Below are 21,337 nucleotides of genomic sequence, written 5' to 3' on the forward strand. Positions count from 1 at the left end.
CTGAGAGAGAAGTTGATAAAGCCAAGGGCCTCCCTCCTCCTGCAGCCAGCACATCCCACAAATAAACAGCCCCTCCCAGGGTGAAGCCTCAATGTGGAATTTCTGCAACCAGCAAGGCTACCTCAGTACAAGGATATCCTCAGGTGTCTATTCTCAGGTCAGCCCTAGCAGGCTCTCAAGATACATGCCTCCACTTTCCCCAGGGCTGGGGCCTCCTGCCAGCCTGTGGTGGGTCCAAGTGCTAGCAGTCACCCACAGCCTGGGATTGGGGGCAAGAGGAGCCCAACAGGAGACTGAGTCACCTTGTCAATTTGGGGGCCACATACGTCTTCCTTGTGGCTCACTATTTATATGTCTGATTATAAACTGTATGGTTAGCTGATTTTTAAAGTTCTATTTTTTTTTCTGTTTGCCAACCTCCCTGCAAAATACCCTTCTTAGTTTCTGAAAGTGTTTTGATTGGCAAATGTTGCTATCATTATTATGAATATTATTTAATTATTTATGTTACCAGGGATGGAACCCAAGAGTGCTTAACCACTGAGCAACATCACCAGCCCCTTTTATTTTTTATTTTGAAACAGGGTCTCACTAAATTGCTGAAGCTGGCCTTGAACTTGCCAGCTTGCAAGTTCCTGCATCAGCTTCCTGAGCTGCTGGGAGTACAGGTGTGTACCACTGTGCCCAGCACTATTATTATTTTTTAAATTACAGTCATATCTGTTCATGTAGAACTCTGAAGGAAAAGATAAACATGAAAATTAAGATATTCTGAGTTGAACAAAAGAAGCCAGACACAAGAGTATTCGTTGTTGGATTCTGTTTTGACAAAATTGAAGGATTAGCAAAAATAATTTATGATATTAGAAGTGTGGGGTAATAATTCAGAGAGAGTGCGAGAGAACTTTCTGGAATTCTGGCATGTTCTTTTTTCAGCTGTATTCACATATGTCAAATTCACTAAGCCACACACTTGTGATTATTTCATTTTATTAAATATAAGTTATTTGATTAAAACAGTGAACAAGCCAGGCACAGTGATGCACGTCTGTAACCCCAACAACTTAGGAGGCTGAGGCAGAAGGATGGAAGGTTTAAGGTCAGCCTCAACAATATAATGAGACCCCATCTCAAAATTAAGATAAAAGAGGATGGGGGTGTGATTCAGTGGTTAAGCGCCCCTGGATTTAATTCTCAGTACATCCTTCCTCCCCACCAAAGAGAGAGAGAGAGAGAGAGAGAGAGAGAGAGAGAGAGAGAGAGAGAGAGAGAGAGAGAGAAAGAAGTGCGAAGTGCGGGGAGGGAAGAGTGATTGCAAGGAATTGGCTTATGCAATTGTTGGTCTGACTTAGCTCTGAAACACAGGCTGGAACCCTCAGGCACACCTGAAGCTGCTATCCACAGGTGCAATCTTCTCCTTCAGGGAAGCTTCCTATCTGCCTTTCAACTGAATTAGGTCATTCAGCTTGCCCAGGGTGATTTCCCTCACTTCAAATCAGCTGATTATGGACTTTAGTCATATCTACCTTCAAAGCAACACCTAGATTAAGGTTTGATCAAATTTCTGGGGACTATAGCCTAGGCACGTTGACACATATTCTATCAGTACCACTGACTGTACATAAAACACTACATTAAACTGACTACTGGTTCTACTGAACTTAGAAGACAGCAATCCTCCCTAATCCTAATGCCACTTCCTGGAGGGGCAAGGAAATCTCTTCCCCAGAATCAACCACCACAAGTCCCTATCCATTTTTATTTCACCTTGGAAGCTTCTTCTGGACATTTGCTTTCCCAAACCACATTACTTACCCCTATGCTTGGCCGTGCTATAGTCAGCCAACGACCCCCCACCCTGCTGTTTCATTAGCATCTTAGAAATTTCCAGAGATATGAAAAATTGAGCTCTATATATGTAATAATAATTGTAATGCATTCTGCTGTTATACATAAATTAAAATAAATAAATAAATAAATAAGCCAAAAAAAAATTTCCTTTGTCTCACTCCGGTTTCTTGACCCATGTCTTTCCTGCCTGGTTGGAATGCATCCATCTTTCAGTACCTTCCTTAAAAACAGCATAGGAAACGTACATTTTTGATTATTTGCTTACAGTACAATGTCTTTTTTTAGTATTTATTTTTTAGTTGTACACAATACCCTTATTTTGTTTATTTATTTTTATGTGGAGCTGAGGATCGAACCCAGGGCCTCGCACGTGTTAGGCCTCACAGCTCTACCGCTGAGCCACCACCCTAGCCCACATTACAATGTCTTTATTCTGCCGTCACACTTAAGGTAAAGATTTTTGCTAGATATAGAATTGTAGGTTGTGCCTGGCATGGTGGCACACCTATGTTATCCCAGGACTTGGGAGGCTGAGGCAGGAAGATTGCAATTTCAAAGCCAACCTCAGTAATTTAGCAAGACCCTAAGCAATTTAGCAAGATCCTGTCTCAAAATAAAAAGGGCTGGGGATGTGGCTCAGTGGTTAAACTCCCCTGGGTTGAATCCCTGGTATCAAAAAACAAGAACAATAACAAAAATGTAGGTTGGAAATAATTTCAATTTGTTAAAATTATTTTCTTTTTTTTAGAGAGAGAGAGAGAATTTTAATATTTATTTTTTTAGTTTTTGGCGTACACATCTTTGTTTGTATGTGGTGCTGAAGATCGAACCCGGGCCGCACGCATGCCAGGCGAGCGCGCTACCGCTTCAGCCACATCCCCAGCCCTGTTAAAATTATTTTTGAAAGCATAACTCCATTGTCTTCCACTTTCTAGAACTACTATCTAGAAGTCCAAAGCTATTCCAATTCTTGAATCCTTGCATTTACCCCTTTTGTTCCCCACAGGTAAGCTCTTAGGATCTTCTTTTTCTTATTTTGGCTGCTCTAAAATTCACAATGCCCTTGCCATATCAGTTCTTGGGCTGGACCTTCAGCAGGCTCTTTCAGTATGGAAACACGTGTTCTAGAAATCTTGTATAATTTATTTCATTATTTCAGCACTCTATTTTCTCACTATTCCTGGAACTCCTATTCATACACAAATCTTCCTTTGTTTTCACCAAAATACTTATAAGTATTTCCCTTAAATAAGGGGAAATTTTATGCTTCTGAACCATCTCTTATAGAAGTTGCATTGGTCTGTCCACTGAATGTGATGTATTCATTTAAATCCAAAATTCTGAGGTTCCACTATCAATTTGGATGGTTAGGCAGGGCCAAACCATGTGGGGTAACAATCAAGTGTGGCCATCTGCAGCACTGGGCATCTCTATTCCAGGCACTGGGCTGGGTGAGCAAGACCCAGGGCACATGTGGGTCTTGCCCTGGGGGGGGCGTCACATTCTTGGGGGCAGCAGGAAAGCTGTAAGCAGGAGCCAGCCTCAAAAGGATTCCAGCATTGAGAGAGAGGGATGAGGGAGCATCCATGGGCTGGCTCAGTGTCCCCTACAGGTGGGCTTGGGAGACGAGGCTTGTAGAAAAAGGTCAAAGGAGACATGCTAAATCAGGCACAGTGGCACATGCCTATAATCCCAACAGTTTAGGAGGCTGAGGCAGGAGGATAGCAAGTCCAAAGCCAGCCTCAGCAATTTAGTGAGACTCTGTCTCAAAAAAAAAAAAAAAAAAAAAAAGAGGAATGAGGAGCTAGGGATGTGGCTCAGTGGTTAAGGGGCCCCTGAGTTCAATCCCTGGTACCAAACAAAGAAAAAGTGCTCAGAGAAGGCAGACACAACCAAGAGAGGGCTGGGAGAGGACCAAATCCTAAAAGAGAGCAGATAATTCTTCCAGCACTAATGCACAAGAGGCCACGGGATCTGAGGTGGTATCTGCATTTTCCATTCCTGTAAGTTTTGGTGCTTTAAGAAGAGCTAAATTAGGATGGGCGTGGGTAAGTCAGGAACAGCCACCCACAGCCTGCTGGCTGCATGCCAAATTCCCACCCTCCACTGCAGCATTTGAAGGACCATTTCCAGAGAGGAAGAGAGGGGAATGGGAGGACACAGAACGCCAGGGTCTCTACCACATCTCCTCACTAAACCCACATGGTCAGCCACTGTTCCGCCTCTTACCAGCTGATACCTTCAGACATAGGCATGGCTTCTCTAAGAGTAACTGTCCACCTCTGTCAAACAAGCTACCTGACAGGGTTCCCATTCACCAGAGGACGTCATTTGTGAGGCCCAGAACCCGCCTTTTGAACCATGAATCCTTGCGTGGTTTTCCCCTTGAGGAATGTGGCCATAGAGAAGGAGCAGGGACCTGATTGAACCTGGGTGGGGAAGACAGGTCAGGTCAGGGTGACTGTCACTTTCCTTCTTTTGGGCAAAACAAGGGAAATGTAGGCAGGAAGAAAATAGCAAGAGATAGGAAGCAGGGAAAGAGGGAGCAGGTGAGGCAGGCCTGAAGCTGGGGGAGGAGGGAAGAGGGATAAGACCCATGGGAACAGCAAGGAGACCAGCTCCAGAGAAAGTTCTTTCCAGGTAACACTCACTATGCCTGGCAATGATGAGCAGGCATGAGGAAGGGAGTGACTCCCAGAGGACTGTATCCCCACCTGGGCCCCTGCCCTCCCCTCACTAGGTCTCTGTAAGAGTGTGCAGGACATGGCCTTGTCTGGCTGCCTGTAGCATGTCCCACAGGCTCCGTGTATTGCTGTCCTACCTGACTTACTGACCTGTGGCCCTAGACTTTCTCCAAAGCTCCTGCAACATACTGCCCACAGGGAGCTAATGGACTAGCAATTCAGTAGAAGTAGGGAGGCCTGGCTTCAGGAACAGGGAAAAGATCCTATTCTCTGCTTCTGCCCTGAAGGAGGGGGAACCATGTGATAGAGCAAACAGCAAACTTGGCCTTGGGCAAGCCCCGTGGCCTCATCTATGTCAGGGAAATATATTGAGCACCTAACATGCTCAGAGCACTTGACATGCATTTCCTCTTCGCATCCACCTTAGCAGGTGGGCTCTAGTACTTTTGCTAGTTTACAGATAAGGCCAGGCATGGTGCCAAACTCTGGTAATCCCAGCAACTCAGGAGGCTGAGGCAGGATATAACTGCAAGTTGAAGGCCACCTTGGGCGATTTAGTGAGACCTGTCTTAAAATAAAAAATAAAAAGGGCTGGAGCTGTAACTCAGTGGTAGAGCACCTCTGGGTTCAACCTCAAGTACCACAAAAGATGAGGAAACTGAGGCTCAGACAGGATGGCTACTTGCCCCAAATCACAATGCTAACTAGCATCAGAGCTAAGAGCACAAATTTTATCTGGCCTAGGTCTGGGCTTGAGCCCCTCACTATGCTGCTGAGAGGTGGGCCTGGGGACACTAAGTAAGGATAATCGGCAGTGTGAGAGAACACTGCAAACTAGAGACCGGCTGACCGAATTGACCTATGTCACAGGTTCAGACAGCTGAGGAGGCTGAGGATGTAATTTCTGTGAGCTCGCATTGTATACAGATAAGAAGACTAAAGTTTAGAGAGGAGCAGAGACCGACCCAGTGTCACTAGAGTGAAGCAGGGGTCAGTCCTCAAATTCCCCACAGAGCTATAGGGATGGCTCTTCCCCCAGACTGTCCTCTATGAGGCCAGCCCCCCCCCCCCCAAAAAAAAAATCACCTCAAATGCACCAGTAAGAAAAATATAGAAAAAAGGTCACTAGAGATTGCAAGACAGTCGGTTCCTCACTGGTAGTGGAAGAAAGGCCAGAGGTGGTGAAAAACCTTGGGAGGCCTTCTAAGAACTTGAAACAAAGGAATTTCACCTTGGAGCCTGACTCCCCATCATCCCTAGTCAGCCGACCCTGATCTGGGCAGTGACTCAGCAAGGCTGGCTCACAAGGAGGTCTGGTTCATTGATCTGAGGTCTGTGGCTAGGTGGCTTTGGATTCACTCCAAGACCTTGACAAATGTGGCCACCAGCAAACCCAGCATGTCAACTCTTCCCTGTCCACACACTGGATCTCTGTCATGTTTCTCAGCAACTTCTACTATACCAAACCTCTCCAGATCCATCCTCCTAGCCCAGGTTAGCCCCCATACACATACCCTCTACACTCCCTCCCCAAACAGCAAGGGCTAATCACCAAGAGACTTGCCAATCATCTCAACAAAGCTAAAGCACTCTCTTGCTTGCACATGCGTTCTCGTTCTCTCTCTCTCTCTCTCTCTCTCTCTCTCTCTCTCTCTCTCTCTCTCTCGTGGAGGGTGGGGGTACCAGGAATTAAACCCAGGGGTCTAATCTTAACCACTGAGCCACATCCCCAGGCCTTTTTATTTTTATTTTGAGACAGAGTGTTACTAAATTGCTTAAGGCCTCACTAAATTGCTGAGGCTTCCTTTGAACTTGCCATTCTCCTGCCTCAGCCTCCCAAGCTACTGAGATTACAGGCTTGTGCCACAGCTTCTGGCTCTAAAGCTCTCTTGATAAAAATACATACAGCAAAACACACACACACACACACACACACACACACGTTCTATGTAGAATAACTCATGATGACTACACTACACCTCATGTTTACATTGAAGAATCACTTCTCTCTCTCTCTCTCTCTTTTTTTTTTCCAAATCTTATCTCCTGATAAGTAGAGGTTAAATTTAAAACACACATAAGAAATGGAAAGTAGACTGGTAGTTGCTTAGGGATGGGTACTTGGGGTATTTGGGTGATACATAAAGGGCATGGGGATTCTTTTTTTTTTTTTTTTTAATACTGGGGATTGAACCCAGGGGCACTTTACCACTGAGCCACATCCATATATATAATTTTTTTTACAGATAAGGCCAGGCCAAAAAAAAAAAAAAAATATATATATATATATATATATATATATATATACACACACATACACACATACATACACACATATACATATATATGTACATTTATTATTATTATTATCACTTTGAGACAGGTTCTCATTACTTAGAGCCTTGCTAGGTCGCTGAGGCTGGCTTTGAACTTGCAATCCACCTGCCTTAGCCTCCCGAGCTGCTGGGATCATAGGCATGTGTCACCATGCCCAGCCAATATGGGGATTCTTACGGTGATGAAGATGAAAATGTTCTAAAATTCATTGTAGTGATGGTTGTAAAATTCTGGGCATATATAAAAACCATTGAATCATACACTTTAAATGGGCAAATTTTATGGTATCTCTATTTCAACAGAGCTGTTATCAAACATGCACTCACATCTATGGACACATCTGTGTCCCTCTGGCCCCTTCTCTTGTGTTTATCAGCCTATGAATCACCCCAAGAGCAAAAGTCAACCTGATACAACTTCTTGAACAGATTCCAATAGCATTGAATCACTTCCAACAAATTTAGAGCACCCGTTTTTTAGCAGAAAAATAATAAGCACTTATCAAGAGCATCTGTCATTCATGCTAAAGGAGTGGAGGCTGCTCAATCAGACATGAACTTGCTGATAGAGACAGCCTGGAAAGAATCTGTTTTGCATCACTGATGGCCTCAAACCTGCAAGACCTTGTGATGATGGAACTGGAGGCAATGAGCCACCACAAAGAAAGTCATGTTTTTCCACATAGGATCACAAAAGGAAGGTCAACTCCACCAGTTCCCCATGGAAGACTTTGTGGTCCTCTCCATAGTAATCGCTCCACCTTGGGCTCAGACTTGCATGCCTCCCTCTCAGCCAATGTGCCATCACCTGGTCCTGCCCACTGGCCTCAGTCACATTGCTACCTGAGTCCTAGGCCACAGGCATGACTCTAGGGATCATATCAATTAGGTCCAGCCACTTGCCCCAAAATCCAAACAGAAAAGGTATTGGGGAAAAGCATAAAAGAAACTTTCATCGCTGGAGATCTCAGGAAAGACAAAGTGACTCACTTCCTTGGCCCTATCTTCAAGGCACTGATGGTGACTTTGACATTTTATAGAAAGAGGAATGAAAGCAAGTGTTGGGGGGGTTGCAGAGCTGGAGGCTTTCAAAGCTGCCAAAGCAGGTGATACTGATCAAGTGTAGTCTGTCCATCATTACCTCAGGATTGGTCAGGCAGGGTCTTGTCCCAGATAAGAAAGTTCCTGTGGCTTGGGGTGTAGCTCTAGCTCAACAAAAGATGCTTATCAGATCAGACCTTGTTTTTGGAATCCATGGTGACTCAGAGCAAAGAAACTGGATGTAAAACGGAGGAAGAGGCCAAGTCTTTAATCCCACTATTAGCCACCCATTGCACATTTGCAGGTGAGTGAAGAGTTGAAGTCCTTTTTACAATGTCAGAGGAGAGGCCTGGAGTTAATGAGATGTGAGAAAAGGTTTGCTAGAGGATTCCAGAAAACATGACGCCTCACTTCAGTTGGATGAGGCTGAATGTATTAGTGATTTATTGCTGCTTAACATATTACCCCAAAACTTAGTGGCTTATAGCAACAAGCGCTTATTACCACATGGCTTCTGTGGACTGGCCCCCAGGATCAGCTTGTGGGATAGCTCCCACTCATGGTTTCTCATGAGGAGCTGCTGTAACTAGAGGCTTGACAGTGACTAGAGGATCAGCTTCCAATATCAGCTCAACTCTTAAGACTTTTCAATGGCTGCTGGCAGGAGGCCTTGTTTCCTCTGACTGTTGGGGGACTTCCATTTTTCACCTCCTGGGCTTCTTCAAGGGTTGCCTATGTGTCTTTCCAACATAGCAGCTGCCTTCCCCCGAACAAGAGGTCTGAGAGCAAGCAGAAAGCACCACTCTCTGACGTAACAGGACATCACTTCTACTTTTTTCTATTTGTTACAGCAACTCACTAAGTCTAGCCTACATATAAGCAGAGAGGAGTAGGAGTCTATCTTTGAAAGGAAGTGTCAAAGCATATTTAAAGCATATTTAAGAGCCACACTGAGGAAGCCTGTATCCCCAGGCTTTTGTTGTTTTATTTTATAGTATTTGGGATTAAATAAATCCAAGGGTGCCCTACCATTGTGCTATATCCCAAGTCTTTTTTATTTTCTTTTTTTTTTTTTTTAGACAAGGTCTTGTTAAGTTGCTCAGACTGGCCTCAAACATATGATCCTCCTGCTTCAACCTCCTGATTATCTGGGATGACAGGCGTGTGTTACCACACCTGACAAACCCCCAGAGATTTTTAGCAGTCATTTTTCAACTACAAAGAACTAGTTTGGGGAAAGATATAAAGAAACCCGGACTTTGATACCACTATAGACTAAATCACCCTAAAGAGGAAATAAAAGAAAATAAAGGATATATTTGACAGAACTTTGGGGGCAGGAGTAAATCAGGGCTGGGGAGGGAGAAGATAGTACTTAGAAGTTGTCAATTGATTCCAACTCAGAAACTGCAAAAGTAGCCTGTAATCCAGGACTGAGACAGGAAAATGGAAAGTTCAAGGTCAGCCTCAGCAACTTAGCAAGGTCTTAAGCAACTTAGTGAGATCCTGCCTCAAAACAAAAAATAAATTAAAAAAAAATAAAAAGGGCTGGGGATGTAGCTCAGTGGTAAAGCACCCTGGATTAAATTTCCAGTATGAAAGAAAGAAAGAGAGAGAGAGAGAGAGAGAGAGAGAGAGAGAGAGAGAGAGAGAGAGAGAAAGGGAGGGAGGGAAAATAAAGAAACTGAAAAAGCAAAAGGATTTTATTGGGATCTTAGGAATTGCAATTCAGCAACACAGATTCATTGTAAATTAGTGTTCCAGAAAAGGCAGGGAACGTGGGAGCTTGTAAGGACAAACTGTGTTGATTTAGTACAATGTATGGTATATAGTATGTATTTATTAGTGTATAAATCAATAATTTTCAAAACTTGTTTCTTACTAGGAGTTACAGAACCTCACAAACTTATATGTGTTGACCATTAGGCAAAAATGTATTTATATTTGCTAAATTATCCTGTAGCCATTTGGAATTACTTACATGACCCAAATAATCCATATTAGTATTATTATATAACTAATAAAGGATCTTTTTAAGACAAAAAAAACTGTGTTGATTTATTACAAAGCAGTAAAAATTATTTTGTGAGGCAACTTCTGTTGGAGTTGAAAACAAGTGCTACAGGACAGGGCTTATAAGACTACTAAAAAATAAAGAATAGAATGTGTACACTTAGTAAAAGTGTCCACAGAACAAAGGTCTGATAACCTCTTTTTTAAAAAATATATTTTTATTTGTAGATGGACACAATACCTTTATTTTATTTATTTATTTTTATGTGGTGCTGAGGATCAAACCCAGTGCCTCACATGGGCTAGGTAAGTGCTCTGTCACTGAGCCACAGTCACAGCCCTCTGATAATCTCTTGATGTACATCCTGAGTCTCAGGGCCCAATGTGCTCATCTGTTCTACAGTCAGAATCTGTGACCAAAGTTCACACACCTCAGCTGGGATCCGACATAAATCCTGCTTCCAATCACCTCCCTACTCCACTTTGAATAGTTCTTTCAGTATAGTTTTTGTCATGATTTTTTCCTTCTATTTCCATAAAACCAAGGGCCCAGAGCCTCAGCAAAGCAGCATTCCCAGCTGGGGGCCCCTGCAAAGGGCATTTCTGAGGATTGGCCAGGGTGCTACCTGATGCTGCCCTCCTACGAGAACATATCCACATGGACTTCCTATGGGATGATTCCACACCATAGGGATCTTCACTCAGCTACCTGTGTAGCTAAGACCCAAGATTGCTAAGTCCAGAGGAACTCCCATACCCCAATTTAAGAGATGACTGACTCTGCAGGGCATGGTAATCCCAGCAGTTTGGGAGGCTGAAGCAGGAGGATTGGGAATTCAAAAATTTAGCAAGGCCCTATGCAATTTAGAGACACCTTGTCTCTAAATATAATATTTTAAAAAGCTGGGAAGCAAGAGTGGATAGCCCCCAGGAGGGAGCTGCTGAGGTGTAGGTCAGAGAGGCGGGGCTATGCTGTGTTCTGTGTGTGAGCAGCTGCAGCAGCAGAGGCAGCATCTAACTGCAGTGCCAGCAGTTCCAGCCCATTGCTTTACTTTTTGCTGCACCAATATAGTCATATGCTGAAGAGAAAACCTGCAGAAAATAGAAGGCAAAGATGGATCCAAAGTATCCAAACAGGAGGCCACGAGACGGTCTGCCAGGTCGTCAGCAAACCTGCTCCACCAAAACCTGAACCTAAATCAAGAAAAGCACCTGCTAAGAAAGAACCTGGAACAAAGATTAGCAGAAGTACAGAGGGGAAAAAAGCAGGAAACTGGAAAGGAATTGCAATTCCTTTCCAGTAATTGCAACTACTGCACCATCTGGAAATGGTGAAACTAAAACTGAAGAGGCATAGAAAAACTGAATCTGCACATATTGAGGGAGAATGAATTATCATAAAAATTTGGGTTGATTTTATGCATCTCTTGAGATAACTTCTTTTTTGTGGGGGCAGGTACCAGGAATCAAACTCAGGGGCACTTGCCCACTGAGCCACATCTCTAGTCCTTTTTCGTATTTTATTTAGAGACAGGGTCTCACTGAGTTGCTAGGTCTCACATGGGCTAGGCAAGTGCTCTGTCACTGAGCCACAGCCACAGCCTCTCATACTCCACACCCCTTATAATATTACACCCCTCGCTAAATTGCTGAGGCTGGCTTTGAACTCATGATCCTCCTGCCTCAGCTTCCATAGCCACTGGGATTACAGGCGTGCACCATTGTGCCTGGCTTGAGATAACCTTTAAAAGCTATTTTACCAAGTATTGTGTAAATGCTAGGACCCTACTAGTCGGCATACAAAATATATAAGGATGAACATTTTACTTTGTGGAAATCTCCATCATCCTCAAATAAAATAATATCAATTTGATATTAGAAGCTATGTGTAAAATTGACTCAGCATTCCATACATCTGCCTTAAAAACTTGGTCCTGTGCATACGTGGTGTTTTTACTGTGCATATTTAAATTTTTCATGTAGTTTTTCCAGAGAAATAATCAGTGGTGCTTTGTACCTAGGTTTTATGTGATTTTAATGAAACATGGACAGTTGTGGCCACTTATTATCTGTGGTTTAAAATAAAAGGTTTTCTTGTCTGAAAAAAAAGGGGGGGCTTGGGATGTGATACTTAACTCAGTAGTTAAGTGCCCTTCAGTTCAATCCCTGATACCAAAAATAAATAAATAAACAAGAGAAAAAGAGATGACTGAACTGGTTTCAGTGGTACACATCTATAATCCCAGCAATTTGGGAAACTGAGGCAGGAAGATCCCAAGTTCAATACCGCCTCAGTAACTTAACAAGAACTTGTCTCAAACTGAAAAGTTTTTTAAAAAGGGGGGGGGCTGGAGATATAGCTCAGTGGTTAAGCACCCCTGAATTCAATCCCCGGTACCTCAAAAAACCCAAAAGACTGAGTAGTCGGGTACATCTCCTTCTCCCCATCATTATCACTGTCTCCCCCCCATCTCCTGAGGCCTTCCTGTGCTCCGCCCTCACCCCAGCAGCCCCCACCAGGGCAGTTTAGGACCTCTGTAAGCTCTGGTATTTTTCTTTTTGACAGCTTCCCTCCACATCAGTGCAAATATTAAAATATTAAAATTTTGTTCTAAAGTTTTTGAAAGGATTTGAAAGGAATGGTTTTCTCTTGAAATTTTTTGGCTAGGAGTAACTGCTTTGAATTGCATTGGGGAATTCTTGAAAAAAAATGAGAAAAACCTAGCCCACGCATTCTTTCAAACATAATGAAATTTTTATAAATACGAAATTTAACATACTGTTACAGTTGGACATTTGATTAAGAATTTATTGATTTCCATTTGGCAGTGTTCTTATTTTAGAGCCAATAATTTTTTTCCAGCTGTGACCTTCGTGTAGATCCCTGGGAGTCCCCAGGCAGTGGGCTCCTCAGTGGACTGAGTACATTAGCGACCTGGGCCAATAGGTATTGCCATCCTCTCATACTCCACACCCTTTATACACAAGTACAGATGGGAGGAACACTCATCTTGGCTGGACTGCACAGGCAGAATTCAGCTCCAGATGCAAAAGAGGACAATACAATTCAAAGGAAGGACATAGAAGCCAATCGTGCCACATTGTGTGGGAAAGGACTTACTGCAACCCGTGACTGGAGCTACTAAAGGCACAGAGGCACAGAGGCTATTCTGGGGGACTAGTATGCACACGTCTTTCCTTCTAGGGAGGGTGGGTCCAGGGTAGAAGGAAAAGAGCCACCTGCCTTGGTCTTAACCGGTGGCCACATAACATTGCTGCACTAATCTAGGGACTGCAGCCTCTGCATTGCAGGCAGATGGGCATCAGTCCAAACAGGAATTGAGAGGCTTCTGCTTGGCACCAGAGCAACATCCCACAGGACGACACAAAAAGCGCAATACTGAGAAACAGACAAGTGCACAGGCACTTCAGCCTCCCCTAGGAACGAGAGGGAAGGCTGAGTTGCCGCACTCGTCAGCCATGTCCGCAGCAGGGACTGAGGCAGAGAAATGCTACTTTTGCCTGTCTGTGACATTCAAGTCTCCAACTGCCCACCAGCGGTCTCCTTCCCTCTCATCCCGTCCTTCTCGGGCCTCTCTGAAATGAAACAATGCGCCACTAGGTGGAGCCAAAGTCCACCGCAACTGCGTTGAGCTAGGATGCTCCGCCTCGCGATCCAAGAAAGTGGGTTCCGCAGGCAAAGAACTAAGGAACCGGGGGCTGCGGTTGTGGCTCAGTGACTTGACTAGCAGGTGTGAGGCACTGGGTTCAATCCTTAGCACCACATAAAAATAAACAGATAAAATAAAGGCATTCTGTCCATCTACAACTACAAAAAAATTTTTTTTTTTCAAAAACGAACTGAGGAACCGGGGCTGAGTCGGAGACCTATCAAGGAAAAAGATGGGACAGCCGGCCCCGGCCCAGGGTGGGCTTATTTGGCCTACATTGTCTGCTTTGTCTGAATTAGCGGTAAAACCTAATGAATGGTCCCAGAGCGGACTCCGGCAGTCGCCAGTCCCCGTTTACCAGAAGAAGCCTGAGGCCCTGAGAGGACGTCAAAGGAGTTAAGACAAAGCTGAGGCCGAGCGTCCGCCTTCACAGTTCCATTCCCTGCCCTTGGGGAGGGCGCTGGTGGAGAGGATGCCACCTCAGGAAGGGCGATCCTGGGAGCGGGGACCAGTATTCTCTTGACCCAGGAGCGTACACCAGCACAGGCGACTGGGCCGCCGTCCACTCCAGCTTGGTCCTGGGCGTGCCAGGACAGAGCGCGGTGGAGACGCGGGCTTCAGCACCTAACAGAGTGAACCGAGCACCGAAGCACCAGAATGAGCTCATAGGCCCCGGCTGCAGGTGGAGGGGGCGGGGCTCAGGCCCGGAGTCTCCCGCATTGGACGAGGGGGTTGCTGGGGTGCTCGGGTTGGCTGGAGGGGAGGAGGCGGGACAAGGGCGGGGCTGAGGGGCTAGACGCTCTGGAGAGCGAAAGCACCGGGAAGGTGCAGAGACCTGGCGCAGGTGTTGTGGCTCCGGCTGGGCTGAGGTCTGAGCCGCACGGCTTATTTAGCATCTAGGGTGGACATTGGCCGTGTTGTCTCTAAGCACATGGGCATATGGTCCCAAGTGTGCTGCGAGAAACCAAGCTTCAGGTTCCCTCGGGCAACAAGGTGTGTACCCTTCTGCGCAGCCTTCTCTCTCCCAGAACTCACGTTTCCCAGTCAGAGACCACTGAACGTGAATCCAAGACTCCAGACGGCTCCTTCCTTAGCTCTCACCGACCTCCTACCAGCAGAACCAGGCCGACGTCCAGCTCTCCTCCAATCCTTCTATCTCATCCTACACTCTCTTCTTTACCTTAAGCAGCCTCTCTCTGGGATCCAGGTCACAAAGCTTTGCATGACCAGTCCCTAGAAGTTTCCCACTCTCTGTGATTATCCTTACACCTCCAAGGTGGGAGGCGGGGTGGTGAACAGGAATATGGCCCCACCTGTTTATGAGAAGTGAATTATTTCATTTCATAGACTTGTCCCGAGCACCTATTATTATAAGCATGCCCTGTGCTGAGCACCAGAGATAGAGCTGGGCTATGGTTTAAGTTGTCCCCCAGAGTTCAAGTGTTGAAAATGTAATCTCCAATGCAATACTATTGGGAAGTGGAACCTTTAAGAGGTGATTAGTTTAGGAACGCTCTGTTCTCATGATGAACTATGTCACTATCATGGAAATATGTTCATTATGGAAAGAGTAGATTTGTTATAAAAATAAGTTTTGTTGTAGGGACATATGAGACAAGGCACCGAAGATAGCAGGAAACAGTTTTATTTGGTTGCAGCCAGGCTCAGAGGGCACAGCTTTTGCTGTAATCAGTCAATTCCCTGAACCCCAAGTTCAGGTAGTTTCAGAGTTTTATACCCAGCATGTAAGGGGAGAGGCTCAGAAGTTCACAGTCTGCAGAAGTTCACAATAAAAGCAGCTTTTTCTTTCATTGTTTTGGGCAAGTTAACCCTTCAAGGACAACACCTGAGAAGGGGAGAGCTTCTTCTCCCCTTTCTTTCCTCCCCCTGCCAGCTGTTATCATGGAGCCCAATTGGTAACTTATCTTAAAAATGTAGACAACTTTGTGAAGCCCAGCTCAAGGACAGAGGCCTTGTTTGCTCATTTCTACAAACTACTATACTGGATATGGATATGTTTGTGAAAAACTGGTAAGGGGGTGTCCAGCACCTGGAGTGCTGGTATCTTCCCGGCCAGCGGCCAAGTAAAACAGGGTAACACGAAAATAGGAAGTTTATCTACATTGAACTCTTTTGTAGAGTGTCTCTCTCTCTCTCTCTCTCTCTCTCTCTCTCTCTCTCTCTCTCTCTCTCTCTCCTCTTTAAGAAGTAAGCCTTTATTTCTTTGTTTTGCATATAAAGCTGAGTTGTTGCTTTTTGGTGATTAGTCAAAGAGACCAAATCCCATATCCTCATCCGACTCCTCCGACTCTTCCTTGGCTTCAACCTTGGCTGGGGCCGCAGCAGCAGCAGGAGCAGCAGTAGTAGCAGCAGCCACTGGGGGAGCAGCAGCCACAAATGCAGATGGATCAGCCAAGAAGGCCTTGACCTTCTCAGCAAGTGGGAAGGTGTACTCAGTCTCCACAGACAAAGCCAGGACCCTCTTGTACTCATTGATGATAGAATGGGGTACTGATGCAACAGTTGGATAACTCAATCTGCAGACAAACACTAGCAACATTGCGGACACCTTCCAGGAAGCGAGAATGCAGAGTCTCCTCTGTGATATCAAGCACTTCAGGGTTGTAGATGCTACCATTGTCAAACACTTGCTGGATAATCAGCCCAAAGGAGAAGGGGGATATGTTCAGCATGTTCAGCAGGGTGGCTTCGCTGGCTCCCACTTTGTCTCCAGTCTTTATCAGCTACACATCACTCAGGATTTCAATGGTGCCCCTAGAGATTTTAGTGGTAATGCCTAAAGCCTGGAAGAAGGAAGTCTTCTTGGGCCCCAGACCAGTGTTCTGGGCTGGTACGGCGACTTCACATGGTGCAATAGCACCAGCACGGGCAGCAGCTGGAACATTATTGGCCAGCAGCATGTCCCTGATCTCAGTGAGGTCCTCCTCACTGAACACAAAGCCCACATTCCCCCTGATATGAGGCAACAGTTTCTCTAGAGCTGGGTTGTTTTCCAGATGCCCTCGAATGGCCTTGCACATCATAGTGTTTTTGCCCATCAGCACCACAGCCTTCCCCCGGAGGGACATTCGGAACTGCTGCATCTGCTTGGAGCCCACATTGTCTGCTCCCACAATGAAGCATTTTGGATAGTCATCCAAAAGTTGGATGATCTTAAGGAAGTAGTTGGACTTCCAGGTCGCCCTGTCTTCCCTGGGCATCATGACAGTGCGTCAGGGATTGCCACGCAGGGTTTAAAGACGATGTCACTCTCACGAGGACGCCTGGCGAGAAAAGGCTTGTAGAGACTCTTTTGCTGACAGTCCTAAAATCAGCCATGGTGAAGATTTCTGGAGAAGCCCAGTTAAGACTTTTCTGTGAATAAAGGGGGTGCCACTTCAGTTTGGCCCCTCTTTCTCTCTCACACCAGCTCTCTTGCCCTTCCATCTTCCACATTGGATGATGCAGCTAGAAAACCATAACCAGATGCAGACCCCTCTAGAACTATAAGAAATAAAGCTCTTTTCTGTAACCAGTCTCAAATATGATGTTAAGAGAACTAAGGCATCTATGAGCTCAATGACAAGGTCTTGGCATTATTATTACCCAGTTTTCACACAAAATTATAAGACAGAGAGCTTGAAGAAATTGACAGGTTTTCCCCAAACTGAGGTACATCTTAAGCTGTGGGATAAGGATGTTTGCAGAAATGGGTTGAGGTTACAGGTCATCACACCTGTAAAAATTGAAAATAGGGGCTGGGACTATTGCTCAGTGGCAGTGCGCTTGCCTAGCATGTATGAGACACTGGGTTCAATTCTCAGCACCACATATAAATAAATAAAATAAAGATCTATCAACAGCTAAAAAAAATTTTTTTAATTGAAAATATCCAGTTGTCAATATCAAGAAGAAAGTTTGCTGGGCATGGTGGTGCACATCTGTAATCCCAATGACTCAGGAGGCTGAGATAATAGGATCACAAATTCAAGGCCAGCCTGAGCCATTTAATGAGACCCTGTCTCAAAATAAAATAAAAAAGGGTAGAGAGGGAGAGCAAGGGAGGAAGATTACCTCTAGATAGGGAATAGGGGTGGGAGGGAAATGGAGGGAGAAGGGGAATAGCATGGATGGTGAAAGGAAACCCTCATCACTATACAAAATACACGTATTAAGATGTGAATTTGGTGTCAACATACCTTATATATAATCAGAGATATGATAAATTATTGTATAATGGTGTATTAAATATTGTAATGCAAAAAAAAAATTAAATTAAAAAGGGATGTAACTCAGTGGAACACCTGCCTGTGTGAGACCCTGAATTCAATCCCAAGTATGGGGTGGCAGATGAAGAGGAAAGAAGAGGAGGAAAAAGAAAGAATTGGTCCCTTGGCCCCATGTTACAATAGCAGGTGTTACTTCACATTAATAAACAAATGCCTACCCACAGGTGAGTTATGTTTGAGAAGAAGAGGAAGAAATAATTGTTTGTGTCTATACAAGAATCAAGCTTAAGTTTCCTTAAGTGGCAAACTTTCTTTGAAATCTGAAAGAAGAGCCAGGCACAGTGGCATTAGGCCTTTAATCCCAGCAACTCCGAGGCTGAGTCAGGAAGATGGCAAGTTCAAAGCCAACCTCAGCAAGAACCTGTGTCAAAATAAAAAGGGCTGGGGTTATGGCTCAGTGGTAGAGCACCCCTGGATTCAATCCCTAGTAAGGAGGTGAGGAGATCTTAAAATGGAAATTACCTCTCTGTACCCACCAGGTCCAAGTCCTCTCAGGACAGTACTGCTGGAATCCTCTAGAGGGCAGTAGAAAAATGGGAGAGGATGAAGTTCTCTGTTCCCAACATCCACAGAAGATGTGAGGAGCCTAATTAAAAAAAAAAAAAAAAAAAACCAACAATTCATATGGTATTGAGTAGTTATTTCTAAGCCAGCTATCCTTCTAAGCAATTTATTTTTAAAAAATAACTTTTTGACCTTCCCACCAAAACTATTGCTAGGTGCAGTTGTATTAGCTCCAAGGACACATAGGCTCAGAAAGGTTGAATAATTTACCTAAGGCCACACAGACAGAAAAGAGTAAATCAAGGATCTGAATCTGGAGTAGAGCTGTAAATCCTGCATTCCTGACCCCATGCAGTTCTGTGAGGAAGGGGGGGCAACTGGAGACAGCGAAGGCAGCTGAGGTCCCCACAGACAGAATCCCAAAGGGGTCTTTAAGATCAGTTCCAGAAGTAGGCACCAGACAAAGGCTTCTAGCCAACCAAGTGGGTAAGGTCACAAAACCTGAGGTCTCCCACACACGCACCCCATGAACCTCCAGGGACCTGGCCCAGCAAACCCCATCACCACCTGCAGCAGCCCTCCCATGCCCAGCCACCATGGTGTGCCCTTCCAACCACTGCAGCCTCTCTGGCTTAAATGTGTGAAATTGGCTTTCCCTCCCGCCTTCTACCTTGTCCCCCAACATTATCCTGGCTCAGCCCTTTTGTGGGTCAAGAAGGGGACAGTCAGTCAGTCAGTAGCGGTGACAGCTGCCAAGAGGCTGTGGTCCAGTGAAGAACAGGATTTTGATGAGACTTGTCCAGGGCAACCTTGGGAGGAATTTCAGGCCTGTCCCCCACCCCCCTTTCCTGGTTTGGGTTTTTGTTTCTCCAATTAACAAACATTTACTGAGCAGCTGCTGTGTGCAGACAATGTGCTCACCGCCCGGGTTGCAAAGAGGACTTGCTGGGTGACCTCTAAAAATGATTTACTCATCTTGCCCTCAGTTAGTTCCTTTCTGCACACTAATAGGCTGGCAAGACCAGGGGTACTTGGGGCAGAAGGGCACCCTGAAATTGCATGTCTATGTCCAAGTGCATCTTTCCAGAGAAGGACTTCTCAACCTCAGCACAACTGAATTTCATGCCAGATAATTCTTTCTTGGGGGAGCCTGCCCCATGCACTGTAAGATACCTTCATCACATGCCCCTGCAGCTGGCCCAGTCCCACAGCCCACAGCCCCATGCCCCTCTGGCTGTGGCCAAGTGGGAAGGGTGCCGGAAGGTGGCACCCTGCCCAGACCATTTGGGAGAGGAAGAGACAAGACCTCCTTGGGGCCCAACTCTCTGTGATCCTTGCCAAGGCCGCCTACACCTGCTTGAATCTCTGGGGCCCCTAGGCCCTGGCCTAGGATCATGGCTCCCCCACCACCCCCAGGGCCCTCAAATTCAGGCCTCTGGCATAGGCCTTGCCTGTGTCCCCACAAGAGCCTTAGATGAGGGCAAGAAAATGGAGCCAAGGCCTGAGTCAGCCCTGGTGGCAGATGAAAGCAGGTACCCCCACCTCCCCAAGGCAACACCTAAGCCTGTGTTCTCTCTCCTTCCAGCCCCTCATTGAGTTCCTATGGGCAAGCAGGCCCTGCCAGAAGGGCCAGAGGTAGAGATGAGTTTGTGTAAATTGAAAAAATGTTCAATAGCAGCTCTCTGGGCTGGGGCGAGGGAACCCAATTTGTCGACTTTGCCCATTTCTGTGGTGTAAATAGTCCTACTGTGTGAAGTCACAGATGTAATGTGACAAAACATACCACTATAGTGTCTCCACCACCAGATACAGTAGACAAAAAAAAAAAAAAAAAAAAAAAAAAACTGTGTGCAGAGATGACAGTAAAAAGTAGTAAATTAGAAAATGAGGAGTTTCTAGTGTGTGTTTCCTTTTGAAATGGAACGTATTTAATTATAAGTTTATGTAATTTCATCATTAACAATGGCTGTGTTTAACAACTGGCTCACAGAATTCCTGAAAATTCCAGTATGAGCTGGCATGTGGTGGGGGATTGAGGGTGCTTTCTGAGGGAGACGGGCCCACCCAGGACTGGATGGTCAGTGGGGAACAGAGGGACACACAGTGGCCACAGAGAACTCAAGGAAGCGCTGACCCTGCCCAGGCCTCAGGGAAGGCTGGCAGGAGGAGGTAGCCTCACAGACCTGAGGGGGGAGTGACAGCATCCCAGAGAGGGGGAAGGGGAGTGCTCCAGGCTGCAGGGGGTGCTGGGAAGAGACCAGGAGAGGAGCAGACACTTGGCATGGACCAGGAACTAAAATCAAGTAGCTCTGTCTGGCCTAGGGGATGACTGGGTCCAAGCCAGGTTCTGCTATTGATGCCTCTATCAGTTGGGCCAAGTCTCTTCCCTTCTCCAGGCTTTCCCCCCTCTCCCTCTGTCAAATCGGGGCCTGAAGCAGATGGTCTCCGGGCCTATGGGGCGGGGGTGTCTAGGGCCACAGAGCTCTGTGGCAGGGCCTCTTGGGGGTGGGTGAAACTCAGGGCGGGCAAACAGCCCACAGCAAGCCCTCCCTGCCACAAGCCCTCCCCCTCCCCCACTCCCCCAGGTGATCCCCGAAACTCCTGGATTGGCTGTTGGATTGTAACTATAATTACAGTCATTTTTAGAACACTTTGCTGCCTCTTCTAATTACCAAGCCATGCAATTCCAATTACGTCGTGTCTCAGGAAACATCTCAGGAGCCCCTTCCCCAGGGCCACTTGACTGCAGCCCCTAGGCCAACCGGATGTTACTAGGAGGGCTGGCACCCACCAGGTGCTGCTGGACGCTCCCTCTGTGGATCTCTTCCAGGAAGGAAGCTCTGGACCGAGTCCTGCCCTGGGGTGGGCATGGACTGAGTGCTGGAGACCTGGGGTGGGGGTGGGGGCTGCTTCCAGCTGTGCAGGAGACCTCTGTCTACACGGCCAGT

The 21,337-nt window shown here is 45.9% G+C and overlaps 2 pseudogenes; one reads left to right on the forward strand and one right to left on the reverse strand.

The window, feature by feature from the left end:
* The first annotated feature begins 91 nt into the window (after positions 1-91).
* Positions 92-11,316, forward strand: LOC113182016 (high mobility group nucleosome-binding domain-containing protein 3-like; annotated as a pseudogene).
* A 4,480-nt stretch (positions 11,317-15,796) lies between these two features.
* On the reverse strand, positions 15,797-16,889 carry LOC113182061 (large ribosomal subunit protein uL10 pseudogene; annotated as a pseudogene).
* Positions 16,890-21,337: the final 4,448 nt, after the last annotated feature.

This window comes from Urocitellus parryii, chromosome 6 (assembly GCF_045843805.1).
Source record: "Urocitellus parryii isolate mUroPar1 chromosome 6, mUroPar1.hap1, whole genome shotgun sequence".
Classification (NCBI taxonomy): domain Eukaryota; kingdom Metazoa; phylum Chordata; class Mammalia; order Rodentia; family Sciuridae; genus Urocitellus; species Urocitellus parryii.